Source organism: Haematobia irritans, chromosome 4, assembly GCF_050003625.1.
Source record: "Haematobia irritans isolate KBUSLIRL chromosome 4, ASM5000362v1, whole genome shotgun sequence".
NCBI classification, from domain to species: Eukaryota; Metazoa; Arthropoda; class Insecta; order Diptera; family Muscidae; genus Haematobia; species Haematobia irritans.
In genome coordinates this window covers 185,548,354-185,573,273 of record NC_134400.1, presented here as the reverse complement: position 1 = coordinate 185,573,273, position 24,920 = coordinate 185,548,354, and the positions used below count along the sequence as shown (strand labels likewise).

Below are 24,920 nucleotides of genomic sequence, written 5' to 3'. Positions count from 1 at the left end.
CCCTGAGCATTATTGCCAAAGACACCATGTGTCTATCTCGTCTCCTTCTGGGTGTTACAAACATATGCACTAACTTATAATACCCTGTTCCACAGTGTGGCGCAGGGTATAAAAATGTATATTTCGTTTAATATTTGTCATTATATGCAACTTTATTTTATTTATTCTAATTCTGTGAAATAAAATAATTTAATATAATTTATTCCAATGGTAGGTTTTTTGCCGTTCGGTAGATTGTTAGAATTCTTGATGTTTTGGTAGATTTTGTAAAATATTCTTCCCCAACTAAGAGGTACTTCACACATTTCCTCTGAAAATAAAATTTTGACAGATTTTCTACACACAAAAAAATATTTTTTGATTCAATCACGAAATTCATTGATCCAATTAATTTTTTAATTGAAATGTCTTCAATCACTGAAATGATAGTATCAATGCAAAAATTAATTGACACTCAATTAAAAAATTAATTGATACTATTAATTTGTGTGATTGATTTTTATTTTAATTAAAAAATTTGTTGATCCAATTAAATTTTTAATTGAATATTTTTTAAAACTCAATTAAGATTTTAATTGGAAAATTTTTCGTGAATTTTTTTTTCTGTGTATAGAAATAAATAGTTTGACAAACAAAAATAAAATTTTGACAAACTTTTCTATTGAAATAAAATTTTGACAAATAGAAATAAAATTTTGATACAAATTTGAAAAAAATTTTTATACAAATAAAATTTTTACAGTATTTTCTATAGAATCAAAATGTTGACAAAAATTTTTTAAAGAATTAAACTTTTGCAAAATATTCTTCCCCAACTAAGAGGTACTTCACACATTTCCTCTAGAAATAAAATTTTGACAAATAAAAATAAAATTTTGGCAAAATTTTTTATTGAACTAAAACTTTGACAAAATTTTCTATAGAGATAAAATATTGACAATATTTTCAATAAAAACAAATTTTGACAAAATTTTTTAAAGAATTAAAATTTTGACAAAATTTTTTATAGAACTAAAAGTTTGAAAAAAATTTCTATAGAAATAAAATTTTGAAGAAATTTTCTATAGAAATAAAATTTTGACGAAATTTTCTATAGAAATAATATGTTGACAAAATTTTCTGTAGAAATAAAAATTTTGACAAAATTTTCTACAGAAATAAAATATTGAAAAAAATTATAGAAATAAAATTTTGACAAAAACTTGTACAGAAATAAAATTTTGACTAAAGTTTCTATAGAAATAAAATTTTGAAACAAGTTTCTATAGAAATAAAATATTGGAAATTTGTTCTATGGTAATAAAATTTCTAAAAAAAAATCTGTAGAACTAAAATTTTGAAAAAAAAAATCTGTAAAAATAAAATTTTGAACACATTTTCCATAGAAATAAATTTTTGAAAAATTTTTCTATAGAAATAAAATTTTGACAAAATTTTCTATATAAATAAAATTTTGACAAAATTTTCTATAGAATTAACATTTTTACAAAATTTTCTATAGAAATAGCATATTGAAAAAATTATAGAAATAAAATTTTGACAAAAATTTGTACTGAAATGAAATTTTGACTAAAGTTTCTATAGAAATAAAATTTTGACAAAAGTTTCTATATATAAAATATTGGAAATTTTTTCTCTAATAATAAAATTTTGAAAAAATTTTCTGTAGAAATAATATTTTTACAAAATTTTCTATAGAAATAATATGTTGACAAAATTTTCTGTAGAAATAAAAATTTTGACAAAATTTTCTATAGAAATACATATTGAAAAAAAATTATAGAAATAAAATTTTGACAAAAATTTGTAAAGAAATCAAATTTTGACTAAAGTTTCTATAGAAATAAAATTTTGAAACAAGTTTTTATAGAAATAAAATATAATAAGAACACCAAGCAGAATTAGTTCACTGTTGACTTTATTGATGGTTATGTTTCTCACCAATGACGATGTTGCTTCCTTGACGGGGTTTTAAAAAGTGACCAATTTTAAATTAAAAAACTTTCCAGGAAAAAAAATATCTATCTTTTAGTACAAAAACTTTCCTTTTACATGACATTCGTTTTTCAAAGAATAACATTCAAACTATAAAATTCATTTCTTTCAAACTATAAAATTACTTCTAAACTGTAACGGTTAGCGTATAATTCAAATTCATGTTCATTCATATTCATAACAAAGTAATAAGTATAAATCCATAGATTTATACATAACTAAAATCATATAATTTTCATGAAATATAATAAAGTTATAGAAAAAATAAAGAGTTATATATAGAAATTTAATAGTAAATAAAGAGTTATATATAAAAATTTGATAATAAAGGTATCTTTTAAATAACGAAACAGTTTATACTATTAATGAACATTTTCATTCTAATGAAAAAAAAATGCTTTCGGTATATCTATGAAAAAATTTCGTTCACTCAATTTTAATGAAATGTTTTTTTTTGTATAGCTGTATTAACCTAATAGCAAAAATTTCTCCGATGTTTATGTTAAAATCCCAAATAGTTTTCATTCACCGATTTCGTTGTAAATTTTTTTAACCTAAGTAACGAACATAACCTACTCTATTGAAAGTACTTAAAACTACTTTATGTTGTGGTGTCAAATGAAATGGATGGATGATGAACCTCTAGTAATGTTGTCTGTCTGTCTGTCTGCTACATGTGATCACACATCACGACACATAGTTCGGCGTCCACCAGTTATTTTAAATGATTTAATGTATGCCACATTTCCCCTTCCATTACACCATTTGTTTTGAGTTCAGGGTTCGCATATTAAATAAAATTCGAGTATCTATAGTGGCAGATCATACATGCATAAATATCTACAATATTTCTTCATAGTGGCTATTTGGGGCCCTGTTTTTTTTCTTTTTTGTAATTTTATTATATTTTGTTTTCCCAAATTTGTGGGTCAATTGGGAGCAAAGCCCCATCAATAATAGTAAAAAAAAACTAGATAATGGAAATCTGAATCTCATATTTCATAAAAAAAAATTATATTTTCTTTTTAACAATGCGTGTTAGCATTAATCAAAGACAATCAATGTTAGGGACCCTTCACGGTCATATTAACTACTAACAGTTTTTTTTAATTATGGAAAACTAATTTTATGTGTTAATTTTTTTACAAAGCAAATGTATTAAAAAAATCTAAAATGTATTATATTGTGCAAAAAAAAGCTCAATAAAATATTTAATAATTTCTACACGCAAAACGAACGTTCTTTTGTATCTTTTCGTAAAGTTAACATTTTTTATAATAAAAAAAAAACATGTTTATTACAATTTTTTTTTGTTTTCCTACATCTAAAATGTATTATATTGTGCAAAAAAAAACTCAATTAAATATTTAATAATTTCTACACGCAAAAAGGGTGTCGCGACCGTTCTTTTGTATCTTTTCGTAAAGTTCAAATTTTTTATAATTACAATTTTTTTTGTTTTCCTACATCTACAATGTAAAGAGTGATTTGTTAAGAGCTTGATAACTTTTTTTTAAAAAAAAACGCATAAAATTTGCAAAATCTCATCGGTTCTTTATTTGAAACGTTAGATTGGTCCATGACATTTACTTTTTGAAGATAATTTCATTTAAATGTTGACCGCGGCTGCGTCTTAGGTGGTCCATTCGGAAAGTCCAATTTTGGGCAACTTTTTCGAGCATTTCGGCCGGAATAGCCCGAATTTCTTCGCAAATGTTGTCTTCCAAAGCTGGAATAGTTGCTGGCTTATTTCTGTAGACTTTAGACTTGACGTAGCCCCACAAAAAATAGTCTAAAGGCGTCAAATCGCATGATCTTGGTGGCCAACTTACCGGTCCATTTCTTGAGATGAATTGTTCTCCGAAGTTTTCCCTCAAAATGGCCATAGAATCGCGAGCTGTGTGGCATGTAGCGCCATCTTGTTGAAACCACATGTCAACCAAGTTCAGTTCTTCCATTTTTGGCAACAAAAAGTTTGTTAGCATCGAACGATAGCGATCGCCATTCACCGTAACGTTGCGTCCAACAGCATCTTTGAAAAAATACGGTCCAATGATTCCACCAGCGTACAAACCACACCAAACAGTGCATTTTTCGGGATGCATGGGCAGTTCTTGAACGGCTTCTGGTTGCTCTTCACTCCAAATGCGGCAATTTTGCTTATTTACGTAGCCATTCAACCAGAAATGAGCCTCATCGCTGAACAAAATTTGTCGATAAAAAAGCGGATTTTCTGCCAACTTTTCTAGGGCCCATTCACTGAAAATTCGACGTTGTGGCAGATCGTAAGTCTATTCATGATGAAATGTCAAAGCATACTGAGCATCTTTCTCTTTGACACCATGTCTGAAATCCCACGTGATCTGTCAAATACTAATGCATGAAAATCCTAACCTCAAAAGAATCACCCTTTATTATATTGTGGAAAAAAACTCAATTAAATATTTAATAATTTCTTCACCCAAAAAGGGTGTCGCGAATGTTCTTTTGTATCTTTTCGTAAAGTTCGAAGTTTTTTATAATAAAAAAAAAAACAATTTTGTAATAAAAATTTTTAGTTTTCCTGTAAATAAAAACATTTATTTTAAAACCGCATCTGATTTCTTTTATATCCCGCTCTGTTCTTTTTTGAAAAACGAATAATTGCGCAAATATTTTTTTTTATTTTATGGGAAAATATTAATATAGTCCTATGCAATGCCACATTCCTATCAAAATTTTATGATAACTTTTGGAATATGTGTAAAATTATATTATTTCCGTTTTTTTTTGGTAACGAAAAGTTGTATTTGGTAAATCGTTTGTAGGAAAGGCATCATTACGACGTTTGCAAATTGAGTTGTTTTCATTGAATGAAGTTTCTTTAAATCAGCTAGTGTATGCATTACACACTGATCTATAAATACACATACTTGGCTGTATACATTACTTGTGTGCTGATGACTATAGCGATATTGGTTAAGGTGTATATAAAACCACATGGTCAAGTGGATAGTGTGCTGACTTACCAACGGAATGATCCGTCGTCACGGTTGTCACAGTTAGAAGAATTCTACCAAAAAGATTTTTTTGACTCTGTGGTAGATTTTTTTTTTTTTTGATAAAATTTTCTATAGAAATAAAATTTTGACAAAATTGTCTATAGAAATAAAATTTTAACAAAATTATTTATAGAGATAAAATTTTTACAGAATTTTCTATAGAGAATAAATGTTGACAAATTTTAACAAAATTTGTCATAGAAATTAAATCTTGACAAAATTTTCTATGGAAATAAAATTTTGACAGAATTGTTTACAGAAATAAAATTTTAAGAAAATTTTCTATAGAAATAAAATTTTAACAAAATTTTCCATAGAAATAAAAATTTAACAAAATTTTCTATAGAAATAAAGATTTAAGAAAATTTTCAAAAAAATAAAATTTTAACAAAATTTTCAAAAAAATAAAATTTTAACAAAATTTTTATAGAAATTAAATCTTGACAACATTTTCTATGGAAGTAAAATTTTGACAGAATTGTTTACAGAAATAAAATTTTAACAAAAATTCCTATAGAAATAAAGTTTTAACAAAATTTTCTATAGAAATAAAATTTTAACAAAATTTTCTATAGAATTAAATTTTTGACAAAATTTTGTATAGAAATAAAATATTGACAAAATTTTTTATAGAAATTAAATCTTGACAAAATTTTTTATGGAAAATAAAATTTTGACAGAATTGTTTACAGAAATAAAATTTAAAAAAAAAAAATTTCTATAGAAATAAAATTTTAACAATAATTTCTATAGAAATAAAGATTTAAGAAAATTTTCTAAAGAGATAAATTTTTAACAAAATTTTCTATAGAAATTGTTTACTCGTGGGTCGTGGACTTGGAGTAAAATTATTAATTTGTTGATTTGGTGAATCCGTGAGATTTACCCCAATAAATAAAAAAAAAACAAGAGACCAATTCGTTGATGTCAAGGGCCGTAGACCAACTTGCTTTTATTGAAGGTTGAAGCGCAATTAACTACCAAAATTCCGCCTAAAGCGGTTATAGATATCGTATCGAGTTTAATGGCTTAATTACAAAAAAGTGAAAAGGATAACAATATTGTTTCAATGCAATTCAAAAAATACAAGTAATCAAATGTCAAAATAGATAATAAGCAAGGGGGGTACTCATCATAGGTTGAACCGTGAGTTCAACATTTTCCCGGGCCAAATTGGTAGGACGTCTAATCAACTTCCGTTAAATGGGCCATGTAGATGGTGTCGTCTCATTGTGGAATGGCAAGGTATTCCGACTTGGCTGGAATATATCTCGGCTTCGGTAGCGCTGCAAATAAGAGAAAAGAAAGAAAAAAAGAAAGAGGTACGACAGCCAACTAGAAATTATAGGAAATACGATCAACTGCTTCATATTAATAGTTTCTTCTTCTTTCAACGCGGTTATTGCGAAGTTGGTAAGACACAAAGTTTTACAATCGGGCGTACGATGACCCCATTTTGTGTCCGGATTTCGGCGACTCGGACATTGTTATCTTGACCTTTAATAACTTTGGATACCCGACCGACGCACCATTCTGTTGGTGGCAGAGAGTCGTCTTTGATTACAACAAAGTCATTTTCATTTATATTGCTGCAAGTAGTTTTCCATTTGTAACGGCGCTGGAGTTCTGTAACGTACTCGGACTTCCAGCGTCGGCTGAAGATGTGCTGAATGTGTTTCAATCGCTGCCAGCGGCTAATGTAAGGTAAGTTCTCTGGTTCTAAATTAGATTGGGTCTCAGGAGGAGCAACAATAGGACCACCTCGGAGGAAGTGTCCAGGGGTCAGCGGTAGTAGTTCCGACGGGTTTTGAGACATTGGCGATAGGGGTCTTGAGTTAAGAATAGATTCAATTCTGACCAATAGTGTACTGAATTCTTCGAATGTGAAAGACAAATTCTTAGTAATCTTTTTCATATGAGACTTCATGCTCTTGACCGCTGCCTCCCAAAGACCTCCCATGTGGGGGGCATACGGTGGTATGAAAGTCCACGAAAAGCCATGGAGACCGTACTTTTGAGTCAAACTCTGTTCAGCCGTTTTGAGGAATTCGTTATGCTCTTTCAATAACTTGTGACTAGCTCCCACAAAATTGCGACCGTTGTCTGAAAACATAGTCCTTGGAAGTCCCCGACGTCCTGTAAAACGAGTGAAGGCCGCCAAGAATCCCTCTGCGGACAAGTCCGAGCACACTTCAAGATGCACCGCTTTAGTTGAGAAACAGACAAATACTGCTGCGTAGCTTTTAATGAGTTTTGCGTTTCTCAACCTAGAAGTTTTAACATTGAAAGGCCCAGCAAAATCCACGCCAGCGTATGTAAATGGTAAGGAAAATTTCACACGTTCCGGTGGAAGCGCAGCCATGATTTGGGTCTGAAACTGTCGTTTGTATCGTGTGCACGTAATGCAGCTCCGTATACATTTACGAATTAGGTTTTTAAGTCTTGGTATATAAAAACATTGGCGTATGGCGCGTAACATTAGATTGAATTCGGCGTGGAGCATGATTTGATGAGTATATCGTATCAGTAATTGTGCGAAATGTGATTTATCAGCGATAATGATTGGATGCCTTTCTTCATAGCTAAGACCTGCATTCTCTAGGCGTCCTCCTACACGTAGCAAACCAAATTTGTCCAGGAATGGAGCAAGTGTCAAAATATTGCTTTTATTGCTGATAGGAGACTTGTGGCTAAGACATTGGTACTCTCGCCAAAAATACTGCTTCTGAGAAAGTATGCTTAATCTCCTGTTTGTCAACACAATGTCATTGGCAGCAATGGAATGAGTTCCAACTGAATTTACACTTGATTGTTTTCGACATCGATCTATAAATCGGTAAACATAACACATGACTCGTAGAGCTCGATTGAAAGAAGAAAATCTGGAAATTATATCTTCTGTAATAATTACATGATAATTGGAACACTTTTTCATTTCTAAATCGGTTGGAGCGAAGGTGCGTGGTTGTGGCCATTTGTCTTGGGGATGTTGAAGCCAGGAAGGTCCATTCCACCAAAGATTATTCTGAACCAGATCATCTGGAGTACTTCCACGTGTACCTAAATCGGCTGGATTCTCTTCTGTTTTTATATGTCTCCAACATGTGGATTCAAAAAGTCCTAAAATTTCACAAATACGATTGGCAACGAACGTTTTAAGGGTCTGAGGTTCCTTTTGTAGCCAACTTAGGACAATAGAGGAATCTGTCCATAGATATACCTCATGTTCACAATTCATAGTGTCGACTACTATTTTTACAAGATGAGCTAGCAACACTGCTCCGCATAATTCCAATTTCGGGATGGTTAAACGTTTGATAGGAGCAACGCGTGTTTTTCCGACAAGGAGGTGGCTTGATATTTTACCTGAGTTGTTGATTCGAAGATATACAACACCACAATAAGCTTTCTCCGACGCGTCGCAGAAGCCGTGTATTTGAATCTGTTGACCTGGGACATATTCTACCCAACGCTGAATTTTAATGGTATGGATCTGTGGCAAGTTCTCGCAAAAAGATTTCCACTTGACCAGCAAATGTGGAGGAACTCCATCGTCCCAATTTACATGTTCAGCCCATAACTGTTGCATTAAAAATTTCGCTAAAATGACAATGGGTCCCAACCATCCTAAAGGGTCAAAAAGTCGAGCAATAATTGAAAGGATTTGCCGTTTGGTTGCAACTGATGCTGTGGGAATGGGTCCAACCCTATAGTAAAAACTGTCCGAAAGTGCATCCCAGCGTATTCCTAATGTTTTGGCTTTGCTGGAGTCATCAAAGTTCAAGAATTCCTCATCCAAAAGATCCTCCCGGGGTATATTTTCTAGCAAAGGTTTCGTATTAGCAGTGATTTTTTTCAGAGGGAAGGCTGCTGTGGCAAGTGTCGATATCAATTCACTTTGCTTTGACTTCGCCTCGACTAACGTGTGTCCTCCCGATAACACATCGTCTACATAAATTTCCTTCTGTAAGATTGAGGATGCTGATGGGAAAACTTGTTTACAATCAAGGCTCAATTGCTTTAGGGTTCGTATGGCCAGGAAGGGTGCACAGTTTAACCCAAAAGTTACTGTTTTGAGTTCAAAGGATTTTATGGAATCTTTGGGATCAGCACGAAATACTATACGCTGATAGGGTCGGTCATCAGGATGAACAAGTATCTGGCGATACATTTTCTGTATGTCACCTGTGAACACGTATCTATAATAACGCCAGTTTAAAATTACTTGAACAATATCTGCCTGTAAAGTTGGTCCTGAGTAGAGTGCATCATTTAGAGAATATCCGCTTTTCGTCTTTTTGGAACCATTAAATACTACCCGCACTTTTGTTGTCTTGCTCTCAGGTTTCATTACGGCGTGGTGGGGCAAAAAGAATGAAAATTGTTTGTCCGAAGAACTATCGACATGATTGACTTGACCCATGTGATCTAATTGCAAATATTCACGTAGAACATCCTCGTATTCCTTTTTTAGCAATGGATTTTTGCTCAGCATGGTCTCCATACGCCTATATTGAGCCACGGCCATATTTTGGGACTGTCCAAGAAATATCGTGTCAGGAAATTCCCGACGAAAAGGCAACCGAACAACATAACGCCCATCTGATTGACGGTAGGTAGTATTTTTGTAAAAATCTTCGCAATAATTATCGTCATCAGTAATTATCATGGTCTTGTTGACTTCCTCTATTTCCCAAAAGCGTCTAAGCTGTTCATTGAGTGAATTTTCGTTCGTGTCATATACTCTTGTTGAAAATGTATGGACCTCATTTGTTGGAAGGGGCCCCGATAGATACCAACCAAATTTGGATTCCCTAGCTTCTAGACCATTGGCAATATTCATTAATACGCCCTTCATATTGATTGATGGCAAGTAATCACTACCTATGATCATATCTATAGGGGCGGGTTTAAAAAAGTTTGGGTCCGCTAGGTTTAATTTCTTGATGTCATGGAGATTCTCGATTCTCACTTTCCTGGACGGCAAAAAATGAGACAGTTTCGATACCACGATGGCAGTAATTTTTATTGAGTAATTCGAAGCACGTGATTTAAGGTTGACGACACATCGTCCTGTGGAGTTCCCTACCACTGTTCCACCCAAACCTGAGATTTGTGACATGTGTGTGTCAATGGGGATTGCAAGTCTCTGCTGAATCCTTTTCGAAATAAAACTCCTTTCCGACCCGCTATCGAGGAGTGCACGAATCGCAAATAATTCACCAGCGTGCTTAATATTTATCAGAGCCGTAGGCAAAACAGTTGTGCCCTCATGGCGCACGAAATGAGCCTGAACTAAATCAACTGACGATTCTAAATTAGGATCGTCTTCAGTAGGAGGGACATTATTCGACGACGAAAATTGAGATGAAGATGGTCTTTGGGTTACTCGATTGGAATTAGAAGTACTTCGATCGTGGTATGATGTTAGATGCAACAAGGTGTGATGCTTTTTATTACATTCTTTACAAAATTTAGTACTCGTGCAGGTTGGTTTCAAATGCCTTGACGACAAACAATTAGAACAAATTTTATTCGAGTATACAAATTTCAAACGGTCATTTACTGGTAATGCTTTGAAATCTTCGCAATTTCGTAGGGAATGATTTCTGTTACATTTTCTACAATTATGAGGATTGTTATTTCCATCGCCGCGAGTCTGGTGAAATGATTGGGTCTTATGATGATGATTCTGATTATCTCTTGAGTTAGATTTCCTATAGTCGGTCAGAGTCTCTAAAATCTCAATTCTTTTTGAGAGAAAAGCATTCATCTGTTGCCAGGATGGAAGCTGCTTGTGATCAGAAAGGGAGTCTTCCCACGCCCTTAAAGTTTCCTCGGGAAGCTTGGTGGAACAATGGTGAATCAAAATAGGATCCCAATTTTCGGTATTGAGTTTGTAGGACTTGAATATGGACAGGCTATCATTTATTCCCTGTTGGATAGTTCGTATAGATTTGGTAGTTTCTGATTGAGCAGCTTGAATGCCAAAAAGGATTTTCATCTGCTGATGAACGAGAATACGAGGGTTTTCGTAGCGGTTTTTGAGAGAATCCCAAGCTAATTGGAAATTGTCGTCAACTAAATCAAATTTACTGACAATTTGATAAGCTTCTCCCCTAGTTTTTCCTCTCAAATGGAAGAGTTTTTGAGCAGGTGACAAGTCTGGGTGGGTTCCAAAGACAGCCCAAAAAATATCTCGGAATGCCGGCCATTTCGAGTATCCTCCCTCAAACGGAGGTGTGTCGCAGGGAGGTAGTTTTAACGAAGAATTTTGTTGACTAATAGTATTGTTTAGAATTGTTTCGTCAGCCCTTGCTGGCTGTTTTTGCGAAATCATTTCAGCTATTTTACATTTACATGATAGGTATTCTTTGTATGCCTCTTTGTATCTCATAGTAGCCATTTTCACGATATCGGCATTTTCTGCTGTTTCTTCACCTGTCATGATACTTTCATAGGTTTCTGACAATTTAGTCCATCTCTTTTCTAATTCGTTTTCCTCGATTTTCAATGACAAAATTTTTGCATTTTCCGCAGGTTTGAATTCTTTGCAAAATGATACCAACAGGTCGTTAATAAACAAAAATTTTCTACGTTCAGCCATATTGTATCTCAATTTTTTTTTTATTGTCAACGATTCGATTCGAGTGAGCAGTTGTTTGAGCGAAATTATCAAAGTTTATATACGAAAAAGTTGATATTTTATATGATTTGAATAATGAAATCTTAGATATATTGTTTTATATTTTAAAAACGTTTATAGCAATCCCGGCGGGTAAACATAACAAATCCTCGATATGGCAACCCTATTTTGGGAATGCTGTGGTCAATGAGAAATTTGGTCAGCTGATCGTTCTCAAGCTCTCGAATATCGTTGCGATAGTGGAGGTCAGCTGATCTTGTTATGGTCTCTTCTGAAACTTTTTTCTTTTGTTATGAAGACAACTAATGCTTTTTATTTCCATAAAAAAAAGCACCAATCTATTCCGTTCTGCGTTTTCTTTTATGACTTAGATCAGATATTTTAAGTTAATAAAATATGAGTAAGCCAATTATTCGAAGAAAATATTGAAACGCATTAATTTTTCGATTTATGTTGTCAAAATTTTGAGCGATTTTCTTCTCCAAAAAAATAAAGAGAAACCACATTAAATAACCGAAATGTCTCCAAATGTTTATCTTTTAATGTTTTGTTTTTTTTTTTTCAATTTTATTTTCTTCAATTTCTGGTTATTTATATAAACAAAATGAAAGACTCACCCTTTTCTTGTTTTCTTCTTGAGTGACGTTGAAAGCTTTTTGATAATGTTTTTGAAAATGTTTCTATTTCACTCTAAATTACTTGTTTTTTGTTTTTATTTCAATTTTTCACTATGACTATTGTTCGAAAATCCAGTGTTGCTTTCCTATTCAATATTTATTTTTATAATTTCTCACTTTATTTAATGTCTGTCCACTTACACTTCACTCTTTTGTTTTTGTTGTGACATTTGAGACACTGATCAATATAGAGTATGTTCACTGCATGACAGCTGTTAACTACAACTTGTCATATGCTCCTCACCAGCTGTATTTGGCATCACTGTTCGATTTGTCGTACAAAAACTTTGTTTATATGTTATTCCAATGCAAATTTTCCATAAAAATTTTACTTAATTTCAGTGGCACATTTGTATTTTATTATGGAAAACACAATAATGAACTTTTATGGTTTATTTAAATTAAAATATTCATTTTAACGTTCACTTTGGGTTTTTATTCTTTCTCTTATTTTCTCACTTGTAAATATAACTGTTATTGTTTGTTGGTATTTTTATGTGGTTGTCACTTTTCTTTTATATACTTTTTTTCTCTATTTTTTTTTGTATTTTTATGCACTTTTTAAGATATTATATATTCTATGCCACTTTTGATATAACTTTTCTTCTTTTTTTTTTTACACTCACACACTAACAATTTTATTTTATATGTATTTGAATTAATGTAATGTATGAGTATATGATTTAGTTTTTGTTGTTTTTTTTCTCAAAGGTTTTTTTTTTCGATCCCGGTCGCGATTTCACCGCCAATTATATTGTTGTTTGTAATTTTTTTGTATTTTGATCGTAATCACTATAATCACCAACATGCTACCGAACCTACCTCCTTTTATTCTCTTACTTTTCACTTTTTCTCTCCAAAAACCTCGTACTCTGCTGTCACTCGATGATACTGGCAATAATAATAGATGTCACCTGATGAGTTTAGAGATGCCCAATTGACGCTTTTAGGCCGAATCAAATTAAATTGACTTTTATTTAGTATCGTTGTTGTATTGCGATTGAAGTTCAGAATGAACGTTCCGTATTTGCAAACTTTCTACTGGATTTCTTTCCTATCCTAGTCTCTGCTAGGATTTTTCGAAGGACCAATGTTTACTCGTGGGTCGTGGACTTGGAGTAAAATTATTAATTTGTTGATTTGGTGAATCCGTGAGATTTACCCCAATAAATAAAAAAAAAACAAGAGACCAATTCGTTGATGTCAAGGGCCGTAGACCAACTTGCTTTTATTGAAGGTTGAAGCGCAATTAACTACCAAAATTCCGCCTAAAGCGGTTATAGATATCGTATCGAGTTTAATGGCTTAATTACAAAAAAGTGAAAAGGATAACAATATTGTTTCAATGCAATTCAAAAAATACAAGTAATCAAATGTCAAAATAGATAATAAGCAAGGGGGGTACTCATCATAGGTTGAACCGTGAGTTCAACAGAAATAAAATTTTAACAAAATTTTCTATAGAATAAAATTTTTGACAAAATTTTCTAAAGAAATAAAAGCGATGGATTATCCCACCTCAGTAATGCTGGTGACATTTCTGAGTATTTCAAAGCTTCTCTAAGTGGTTTCACTGCAATTTGGAACGCCGTTCGGACTCGGCTATTGAGCTTAACATGGAATCGGGCAACACTCAGTGATAAGAGAGAAGTTCACCACTGTGGTATCACAATGGACTGAATAGTCAACGTGAGCCTGATATATCGGGCTACCACCTAACCTAGCCTATACAAACAATTTTTTTTCTATAACAATAAAATTTTGACAAAATTGTCTATGGAAATAAAATTTCAACAAAATGTTCTATAGAAATAAAATGTTGACAAAATTTTCTATAGAAATAAAATGTTGACAAAATTTTCTATAGAAATAAATTTTTTACAAAATTTTCTATAGAAACCAAATTGGGACAACAATTTCTATAGAAACAAAATTGTCATAGAAATACAATTTTGACTAAATTTTCTATGGAAATAAAATTTCAAAATTTTGACAAAATTTTCTATGGAAATAAAATTTCGGAAAAAAATCTATGGAAATAAAATTTTGACTAAATTTTATATATTGAAATAAAATTTTTAATAAAAATGTTATACCCACCTGCATAGAATGGTGACCGATCTCCCGATTTTACTTCTTTTCTATCGAAATAAAATTTTGACAAAATTTTCTATAGAAATAACATATTGAAAAAAATTATAGAAATAAAATATTGACAAAAAATTGTACTGAAATAAAATTTTGACTAAAGTTTCTATAGAAATAAAATATTGAAAATTTTTTCTATAATAATAAAATTTTGAAAAAATTTTCTGTAGAAATAACATTTTTAAAAAAAATTTCTATAGAAATACATTTTTGACAAATTTAATAAAATTTTGACAAAATTATTTCTATTGTTTATGAAAAGTTCATAGTTTGAAGAAAAAATTTGAGTTGAACGTTTTTAATTTTTTAAGTTTTACTAAATTTAGAAAACTATGGACTATTTCGAGCGAATTTAGTACAATTATGTACATCATATGTCCAATTTTTTTTTTTTCATTTTTGAAATTGGAAATCTAGAGGTATTCTAGGACCATAAAGAGGTGTGCCGAATATATTGAGTATCGGTACAGTTTTTGATGTAGCCCCCTTATAAACCGGCCCTCCGATTTGTGGTCTAGATTCTAGAACTACAATTAAATGTGCTGAATACTGTGTGTATCCTTCCATGTTTTGGTATAGCCCCCATTACACCGAACTCTCGATGTAGCTCTAGAAATTGTAGTTTTTATCAGATTTGCCACAAATTGAAAATATACTGGCATTTTAGACCCATAACAAAGTGTATTAGTTTTATCGGTCCATTTGGTAAGGCTTCCATATAGACCGATTTCACTTATTGAGGGTATAGAAGGCGCACTGATCATGAAAATTGCTTGAAACTGAATGCAAAATTTCCCGATTTTACTTCTCGTAGTCATTTAAATAATTGGAATGAAAATCCACAGATTTTAGATTTCAAATCAAGGCCTTATTTCATCAGTTTCTTGCACACTTACACGATATGTTTATGATTCCTCTAAAACTCAAACAAAAAATGGTTCCTATAAATTCAGAATCTGATCTAGTCTTCATAGGTAAAATCTTTACATTTATCTGTGGGAAGCGTACTGGTTGAACGGATCTGCTTGGGAAAATATCTGTCATCAAACCCCCTGAAATTTTCAAAGGAAACTATTATATTTGATTCTTCGTGGTGGTGGGTATTTAAGATTCGGCCCGGCCGCACTTACTACTGTGCACACAACAATTTTTTTTCTGATTCAATCACGAAATTACTGATCCAATTTATTGATCCAATTAATTGTTTAACTGAAATGTCTTCAATCACAGAAATGATAGTATCAATTAAAAAATTAATTGACAGTCAATTAAAAAAATAAATGATCCAATTAAATATTTAATTGATAATATTAATTTGTGTGATTGATTTTTATTTCAATTAAAAAATTTGTTGAATCAATTAAATTTTTAATTGAATATTTTTTAAAGCTCAATTAAGATTTTAATTAGAAAAATTTTCGTGAAATTTTTTTCTGTGTATATACTTGTTTATAAATAAAATGTTGACAAAATCTTCTATGGAAATAATATTTTGACTGCTGTGTTTACAAATATTTTTCCTTAAAATTATTCCTTGTCAGCCAACAAAAAAAAAAAGAAACTATTCAACTCTACACTTCCATGCCTCATAAAACAAATGTTAACGACCCAACAATGTTCAATCATTTGTCAATAATAAAATATTTGGAAAAAAGTAACTTTCTCCAATGACACTAACCTCACACACCATAGGAAATTACCAAACAAGTCCTCTTCAACAATTTAGTGGTAGGTGTATCCGGGGTCTAAAAACCAGCGAATGTGTCAGGCAGAAAATTGGCACTTAAACATTTGTGTAATATCCAAGATTACCAGTATAGGAAAAAATATGTTAAGGTGATAAACATCGTAAAATATTTCAACTTAATAATGGGAGGTTAAATTCAAATTATTTTTCATAATTTTCGTGACGGAATCTGAATCTTGTATGCTAAGCAAAACTCACATTCGTAACGTATTTAAATTTTACTCTAATTAATTTATATTTAAAATTTATTTATTATTAATCTACAATTTGTTGGAATGAACTTTTTAATTTTCCCTACATATTGGTCGCACGAAACGTTATTGATTTAGTCGAAATACTACTAAGCTGTTCAATGTTTTTTTTTTTTTTTATATTTCAACAATTATTCAACAAATCTGAAAGAATAACAAAAATTATGAAATCGTAAAATACCAACAGAAAACATAAAAGTGAAAACTGTTGGCACTTCACGGGCTCATGTACCCATTCGCGTGTATATCCGATATTTTCACAAATAAAAGATAACAACTGTTAACGTAATTTGTTAACTAGCGTAATATAGTTTTTTTTTTGTATTTTTTTTTTATGATCATTAAATCAGCATATTAAATAGTTTTGTGTCTATTCATATCTCGTTGGTTAGATATTCGAAAAAACAAAATATCCAAATAATCCACTGCTTCGTACGAAAATACTTCTATAGACAATTTTGTCGGAATTCTACCTATATATACAAAAAAATCCGTTGTAAACTGTTGATAAAATAAGTTTATGGAAAAAAATGATTGTGTTTTAGTTAAAATTCATTTAAAATTTTTTTGAGAAATTTCCCCATGTGTCAAAAAATTCTCAAATAGTAGGAATGACTTCGGCATGATTAATAGCGAACACGCAAAGAAAAAACGTTAGGAAAAGTTACTTTTGATTCCAAAATAACATTACACATATATATACAGAAAAAAACAACAATTTATTATTATTTTAACTGAAACAAAATAAAAAAAAATGTTTGTTTATAAGGCTAAGGCCAATCTCTTGACTTCTTTATGCTCCTTGACCCATAATTGCCTTATTAAAAGTCATGATCACCATTTAGTATATTTTTAGTGATTATTTTTTATTATTTAATTTAGTATAATAAAATGAAGTATAATAAAAATAAACACCAACCTCCTTATATAAAAAAAGAATTTATGTAAACTCTAAACCAACTTTTCTCAAAAAAAAAAATTTCTTCAATATACTGTCAAAATTTGTTTTGTGCTTAAACATTTGGTTAAGTGCGTTTGGAGAAATTACTGCATTTGTGACAAGTGATTCAACGATTTTTTGTAATACCTCATTCACATTAGGCTCGACATCTACTAAAAGGGGATTTGTAATCGAGGTTGCCACAGTTGGTAGAATTCTTTCAACAAATGGTAGATTTTTTTACTATTTAGTAGATTCATAGAGTCCTTGATGTTTTGGTAGATTTTGCAAAACATTCCCCTCCAACTAAAATGTACTTTTCTATAGAATAAAACTTTTGCAAAAAGTTTCTATAGAAATAAAACATTTGCAAAAATGTTCGATAGAAATAAAACTTTTGGAAAAATTTTCTATAGATATAAAATTTTGCAAACATTTTTCTATAGAAATAAAATTTTGAAAAAATTTTTCTATAGAAATACAATTTTGACAAAATTTTCTATAGAAATACAATTTTGACAAAATTTTTCTATAGAAATAAAATTTTGACAACATTTTTTTTATAGAAATACAATTTTGACAAAATTTTCTATAGAAATAAAATTTTGACAAAATTTTCTATAGAAATAAAATTTTGACAAAATTTTTTATAGGAATAAAATTTTGACAACATTTTGTATAGAAAGAAAATTTTGCAAAATTTTCTATAGATATAAAATTTTAACAAAATTAAAAATATAAAAAATTTAACAAAATTATAATTAGATATAATGCATTTGGGCGTCAATTGCCTGTTTCGGTATCAGGCTAACATGAAATATAATAAGCAACGATGAGCCCGTCGTAAAACTAGGAAAAACACGACTAATGTACGCGTTAGAATTGTTGTTGTATCCTGGAAACCAGTTTCTGTAAGTTGTCACATGTTGTTGTAGTTGACTGTAGAAACAATAAGCATTGTTCGACTGTTCACCACTTAGGTGAATTCTAACAAATTAGCTTTCTAAAAATAAATTTCGTGTTGTTGCATTACTATGTAACAAAACGAAATAAAAATAAGATTAAGGGACTTGTAAGTTATATGAAAAGATGATGTACAGTGGGAGAAAAGATGATGCAATTTGTAAGAGGAAATCTCTCAAATGTTTTCTCCATAAGGAGTTAGCATAAAGGGCCCAAAATTGAGTTATCTCTCCCAGCCAGATCTATACTAAAGGCTGTGGAAAGGTTCATTCGCCCGAACCGAAACATGTACAGTCCAGGCGTGTATAGATTTGTATCTAGCGTTTTCTTTTCAATGGCTCTATTAACCATGTTCCTTAATCTATATCTGTCCATAAAGCTCGAAAAATAATTGTATAATTAGATATAATGCATTTGGACGTCAATTGCCTGTTTCGGTATCAGGCTAACATGAAATATAATAAAATTTTCTATAGCAATAAAATTTTTCAAAATAAATAAAATTTTGCAAAAATTTTCTATAGAAATAAAATTTTGCCAAAATTTTCTATAGAAATAAAATTTTAACAAAATATTCTATGGAAATAAAATTTTGACAACATTTTCTATAGAAATAAAATTTTGACAAAAATTTTTATATAAATAAAATTTTGACAACATTTTCTATAGAAATAAAATTTTGACAAAATTTTCTATAGAAATAAAATTTTAACCAAATTTTATATAGCAATAAAATGTTGCAAAATAAAAGAAATAACATTTTTCAAAAATTTTCTATAGGAATAAAATTTTGCAAAAAATATCTGTAGAAATAAAATTTTGCAAAAATTTTCTACAGACATAAAATTCTATAGAAATAAAATTTTGCAAACATTTTCTATAGAAATAAAATTTTTCAAAAATTTTCTATAGGAATAAAATTTTGTAAAAAATATCTGTAGAAATAAAATTTTGCCAAAATTTTCTACAGACATAAAATTTTGCCAAAATTTTCTATAGAAATAAAATTTTAACAAAATATTCTATATGAATAAAATTTTGACAACATTTTCTATAGAAATAAAATGTTGACAAAATTTTCTATAGAAATAAAATTTTAACCAAAATTTCTATAGCAATAAAATTTTACAAAATAAAAGATATAAAATTTTGCAAACATTTTCTATAGAAATATAATTTTGCAAAAATTTTCTATAGAAATAAATTTTTTCAAAAATTTTATATAGGAATAAAATTTTGCAAAAAATATCCGTAGAAATAAAATTTTGCAAAAATTTTCTACAGACATAAAATTTTGCCAAAATTTTCTATAGAAATAAAATTTTAACAAAATATTCTATGGAAATAAAATTTTAACACAATACTCTGCATATGCAATATATACATTTCTTTCGAATAAAAAACATTTTTGTTATACACTGAAAAAAGCATGGCCGGTTCCAAAGATTTTGTCTTTACTTTAAAAATTTTGGTATTGATTCCGAACCAAAGAAGCGGAGAAATCTACCAAAACATCGACCTTGATGCTAGATTTTGCAAAACATTCCCCTCCAACTAAAAGGTACTTTTATATAGAAATAAAACTTTTGAAAAAATTTTCTATAGAAATAAAACTTTTGCAAAAATTTCCTACAGAAATAAAACTTTTGCAAAAATTTTCTATAGAAATAAAATTTTGTAAAAATTTTCTATAGAAATAAAACGTTTGCAAAAATGTTCTATAGAAATAAAACTTTTGCAAAAATTTTCTATAGAAATACAATTTTGCAAAATTTTCTATAGATAAAATTTTGCAAAAATTTTCTATATAAATAAAATTTTGCAAAAAAATATCTATAGAAATAGAATTTTGGAAAATTTTTTCTATAGAAATAACATTTTGCAAAAATAATCTATAGAAATAAAATTTTGCAAACATTTTTCTATAGAAATAAAATTTTGACAAAATATTTTATAGAAATACAATTTTGACAAAATTTTCTATAGAAATACAATTTTGACAAAATTTTTTATAGAAACAAAATTTTGACAAAAATTTTTTATAGAAATACAATTTTGACAAAATTTTCTATAAAAATAAAATTTTGACAAAATTTTTGATAGAAATAAAGTTTTGACATTTTCTATAGAAATAAAATTTTGACATTTTCTATAGAAATAAAATTTTGACAAAATTTTCTATAGCAATAAAAAAGAAATAAAACATTTGCAAAAATTTTCTTTAGAAATAAGATTTTGCAAAAAATTTCTATAGATATAAAATTTTGCAAAAATTTTCTATAGAAATAAAATTTTGCAAAAAATTTCTGTAGATATAAAATTTTGCAAAAATTTTCTATAGAAATAAAATTTTGCCAAAATTTTCTATAGAAATAAAATTGTGCAAAAATTTTATACAGACATAAAATTTTTGCCAAAATTTTCTATAGAAATAAAATTTTAACAAAACATTCTATGGAAATAAAATTTTAACAAAATACTTTACATACGCATTATAAACATTTCTTTCGAAAAAAAAAAAACATTTTTGTTATACACTGAAAAAAAGCATGCCCGGTTCCAAAGATTTTGTCTTTGCTTTAAAAATTTTGGTATTGCTTCCGAACCAAAGAAGCGGAGAATACAAGTAAGGATACTTTTAAGACACAATTCTCTTTTAAATGCGAGTTTTGTGTACTTGCTTCTAAGAAGCAAATTTTAGTTTTTTGCTTTTTCAGGCTTTTTTCTTCATATGCTATCAAAGTCCTTTAAAAACGAGTTAACGACAACTTTATTTTCTAAATTAAGACTCGACTTCCAGTAGAAATTAGGCTATGTTTCAAGTAAAAAACGTCTTTAAAATAAAGTGTTGAAAAACATGTCCAATATTTGAACGATTTTTTGCTTAGTACACAGAAAAAAAAATTCACGAAAATTTTTCCAATTAAAATCTTAATTGAGTTTTAAAAAATATTCAATTAAAAATTTAATTGATTCAACAAATTTTTTAAGTGAAACAAAGATCAATCACAAAAATTGATAGTATCAATTAATTTTTTATTTGGATCAATTAATATTTTAATTGGTCTTCAATTAATTTTTTAATTGATACTATCATTTCTGTGATTAAAAAAATAATTGGATCAATTAATTTCGCGATTGAATATGATTTTTTTTTTGTGTGTAGCCAAGATGCAAAAAGACAACAAATTTAAAGACAATTTCATTAAATTTAAAGAATTTTTCTGAATTATTAAAGTCAAGTTGACCTTAGCCCAAACATTTTTTCTATCATGTTATGATACCCATTTTTAAGTCAAATCACTTAATTATAAGGACAATACGACTTCATTGAAAAGTTTATTGACTTTTGGGCAAGGAAAAAAACTTTATATTAGAGAAATGTGTCTTCTATGGTAAGCAAAATTTGCATTTGTATTTTAAAGACATGAAATCTTTGACCTCACGACAATATTTTTTTCAGTGTACTAACCACAAAAATTTGATCAACAACTTCAAAATAAGATTTTTTTCTAATTTGTTTCATTTTTAATAAAATTTTCTTCAAATTTTGGTAAATTATTTCTGGCAGTAGTGGCAGCCGTGTTGGTAATCCCTCTTTTGATAAGACAACTGACAGTTGTAATCTAATTAAAGTGGATTTTATAAGTGTAGAATGAATGAGGTAAAATCAGTTTTATTTTCTTTTACAAGAAAACTTTTTTTGCGTCAAAAAAATCTTTGGTCGTCTAAAATTGCGTGCGTCAGAAACGCAAAACTCTTTATTCATTGTACGTGGTCTCACAATTCAATTTTACATTACTGTCTTTAGTAGAATTTTGTATGCAATCCATGATGGAGGGCCAGTCACATATATATGTTTTATATAATTTTTTCTTCTCCTAAATAACCTTAACCCATTCTTGCAAATTGCTTAGCTTAACTTTTTTTAACAAAATGCTAACTGAAATGGATTAACATGCATTTCATTTATCAATGATAGTTCGGCATATCTTAAAAAAAACTACGTCTTAATCATACAAATAGGGGTGGATAAGGTCTAATTATTCAGTCTGTTTAAAAAACACAGAGCGATGGATGACCTTAGCAAATTTATTTAAGGCGTTTTAACCATACAAACCAAAAATTGTTTATTAGATTTTAATTGTCATTATTTGCCTTCATTTGGCTAGCTAGAGAAGGGGAAACAATTCTCTTCACAAATGTGGTTTAAAAAATCAATAGTCCAAAACCAATTCTGATATTTAACCACAGACTAGTGAACTGATATGGAGTTTGAAAAAAAAAATGCTGACATGTTGAATTAACCTGCTCTGTGTGGTTTTAGGAATCCAGCACGTGTTCTCAATAACGTCTACGGCGGACATTTATTAAGAAATCTAGTAATGTTCCAATACGCACCACCATAGGTTGCTTGACAATTTAAAGATCTGACTGACTGACTGATTGACTGACTAAAGCCTATAACCAATGTGCTGATATCAAATGGCACAATGAACTAAAAACTAATGTATGCAATTGGAATCCATAAGTATAACTATGTCTGGAGTTGTGGGGTATGACACAAGGATCGTGAATGTGGTTAGTGACACTTAGGCTTAGAGAAATTTGATCATACAAAACTTGAATATATAAATTAAATATATTTATATTATTTAAATCATATAAAGTTAATTATCTTAAATTAGTTTGTGGATATTAAATTAAACTAATTTTAATTTAATACACACAAAAAATAATATATGAATTTGTAAATTTTTATGGATTTGTCCAGTATATACAGTATGTCAAGAACGTCTTTTGACATTGCCAAATAAAGGGTGATTTGTTAAGAGCTTGATAACTTTTTTTAAAAAAAAAAACGCATAAAATTTGCAAAATCTCATCGGTTCTTTATTTGAAACGTTAGATTGGTCCATGACATTTACTTTTTGAAGATAATTTCATTTAAATGTTGACCGCGGCTGCGTCTTAGGTGGTCCATTCGGAAAGTCCAATTTTGGGCAACTTTTTCGAGCATTTCGGCCGGAATAGCCCGAATTTCTTCGGAAATGTTGTCTTCCAAAGCTGGAATAGTTGCTGGCTTATTTCTGTAGACTTTAGACTTGACGTAGCCCCACAAAAAATAGTCTAAAGGCGTCAAATCGCATGATCTTGGTGGCCAACTTACCGGTCCATTTCTTGAGATGAATTGTTCTCCGAAGTTTTCCCTCAAAATGGCCATAGAATCGCGAGCTGTGTGGCATGTAGCGCCATCTTGTTGAAACCACATGTTAACCAAGTTCAGTTCTTCCATTTTTGGCAACAAAAAGTTTGTTAGCATCGAACGATAGCGATCGCCATTCACCGTAACGTTGCGTCCAACAGCATCTTTGAAAAAATACGGTCCAATGATTCCACCAGCGTACAAACCACACCAAACAGTGCATTTTTCGGGATGCATGGGCAGTTCTTGAACGGCTTCTGGTTGCTCTTCACTCCAAATGCGGCAATTTTGCTTATTTACGTAGCCATTCAACCAGAAATGAGCCTCATCGCTGAACAAAATTTGTCGATAAAAAAGCGGATTTTCTGCTAACTTTTCTAGGGCCCATTCACTGAAAATTCGACGTTGTGGCAGATCGTTCGTCTATTCATGATGAAATGTCAAAGCATACTGAGCATCTTTCTCTTTGACACCATGTCTGAAATCCCACGTGATCTGTCAAATACTAATGCATGAAAATCCTAACCTCAAAAGAATCACCCTTTATTTCAAATTCCAGAAATAATATTAAATATTTAATTTGTTTGCAGCAATGATGTGTAAAAATATTGTTTAAAATTTCATTATATTTAATTTTGGAACAAAACATAATTTTTATCCTATTGTCAAAACACTTTCTTGACATACTGTATATGAATTTTTACATAATTATGTAAATGGCCTCTTGCATAAAATTTATGAAACTTTACGTAATATATCCGAAAATACTGGTTTGTCGTCAGAGCATTCTCAATTCAATAACGGCTTTATAGGTTTGCACAGAATAAAAATATATTTGTATTCAATCTCGAAATAAATTGATCCAATTATTATACCCCTCAGCGCCCACGAACCGATTAAAAAATCTTTATTTAAGAGCAAAATACATTTAATTGGCCTCCGTGGAGCAATGGTTACCATGTCCGCCTTGTATACCAAGGATCGTGGTTTCAATCCCTGCTTCGACCTAACACCAAAAAGTTTTTTTCTCACATGCACAGAAAAAAACAAGTAAGGAAAGTCTAAAGTCGGGCGGGCCGACTATATTATACCCTGCACCACTTTGTAGATCTAAATGTTTGATACCATATCACATCCGTCAAATGTGTTGGTTGCTATATATAAAGGTTTGTCCCAAATACATATATTTAAATACCACTCGGTCTGGACAGAATTTGATAGACTTCTACAAAATCTATAGACTCAAAATTGAAGTCGGCTAATGCACTAGGGTGGAACACAATGTTAGTAAAAAAATATGGGAAAC

At 30.0% G+C, this 24,920-nt stretch overlaps 1 protein-coding gene and 1 long non-coding RNA gene across 5 annotated transcripts in view; one reads left to right on the top strand and one right to left on the bottom strand.

Annotated features, from left to right (window-relative positions):
* The window catches only part of Tsp66E (Tetraspanin 66E), a 178,015-nt gene that overhangs the window by 128,813 nt on the left and 24,282 nt on the right, over nt 1-24,920 (top strand). The gene's annotated exons all lie outside the window — the stretch shown is intronic.
* On the bottom strand, nt 5,954-13,171 carry LOC142235834 (uncharacterized). The gene is made up of 2 exons (XR_012721869.1): nt 12,300-13,171; nt 5,954-6,322 (listed from the first exon to the last, which is right to left on the bottom strand). It is a non-coding gene; the product is annotated as an uncharacterized LOC142235834 (long non-coding RNA).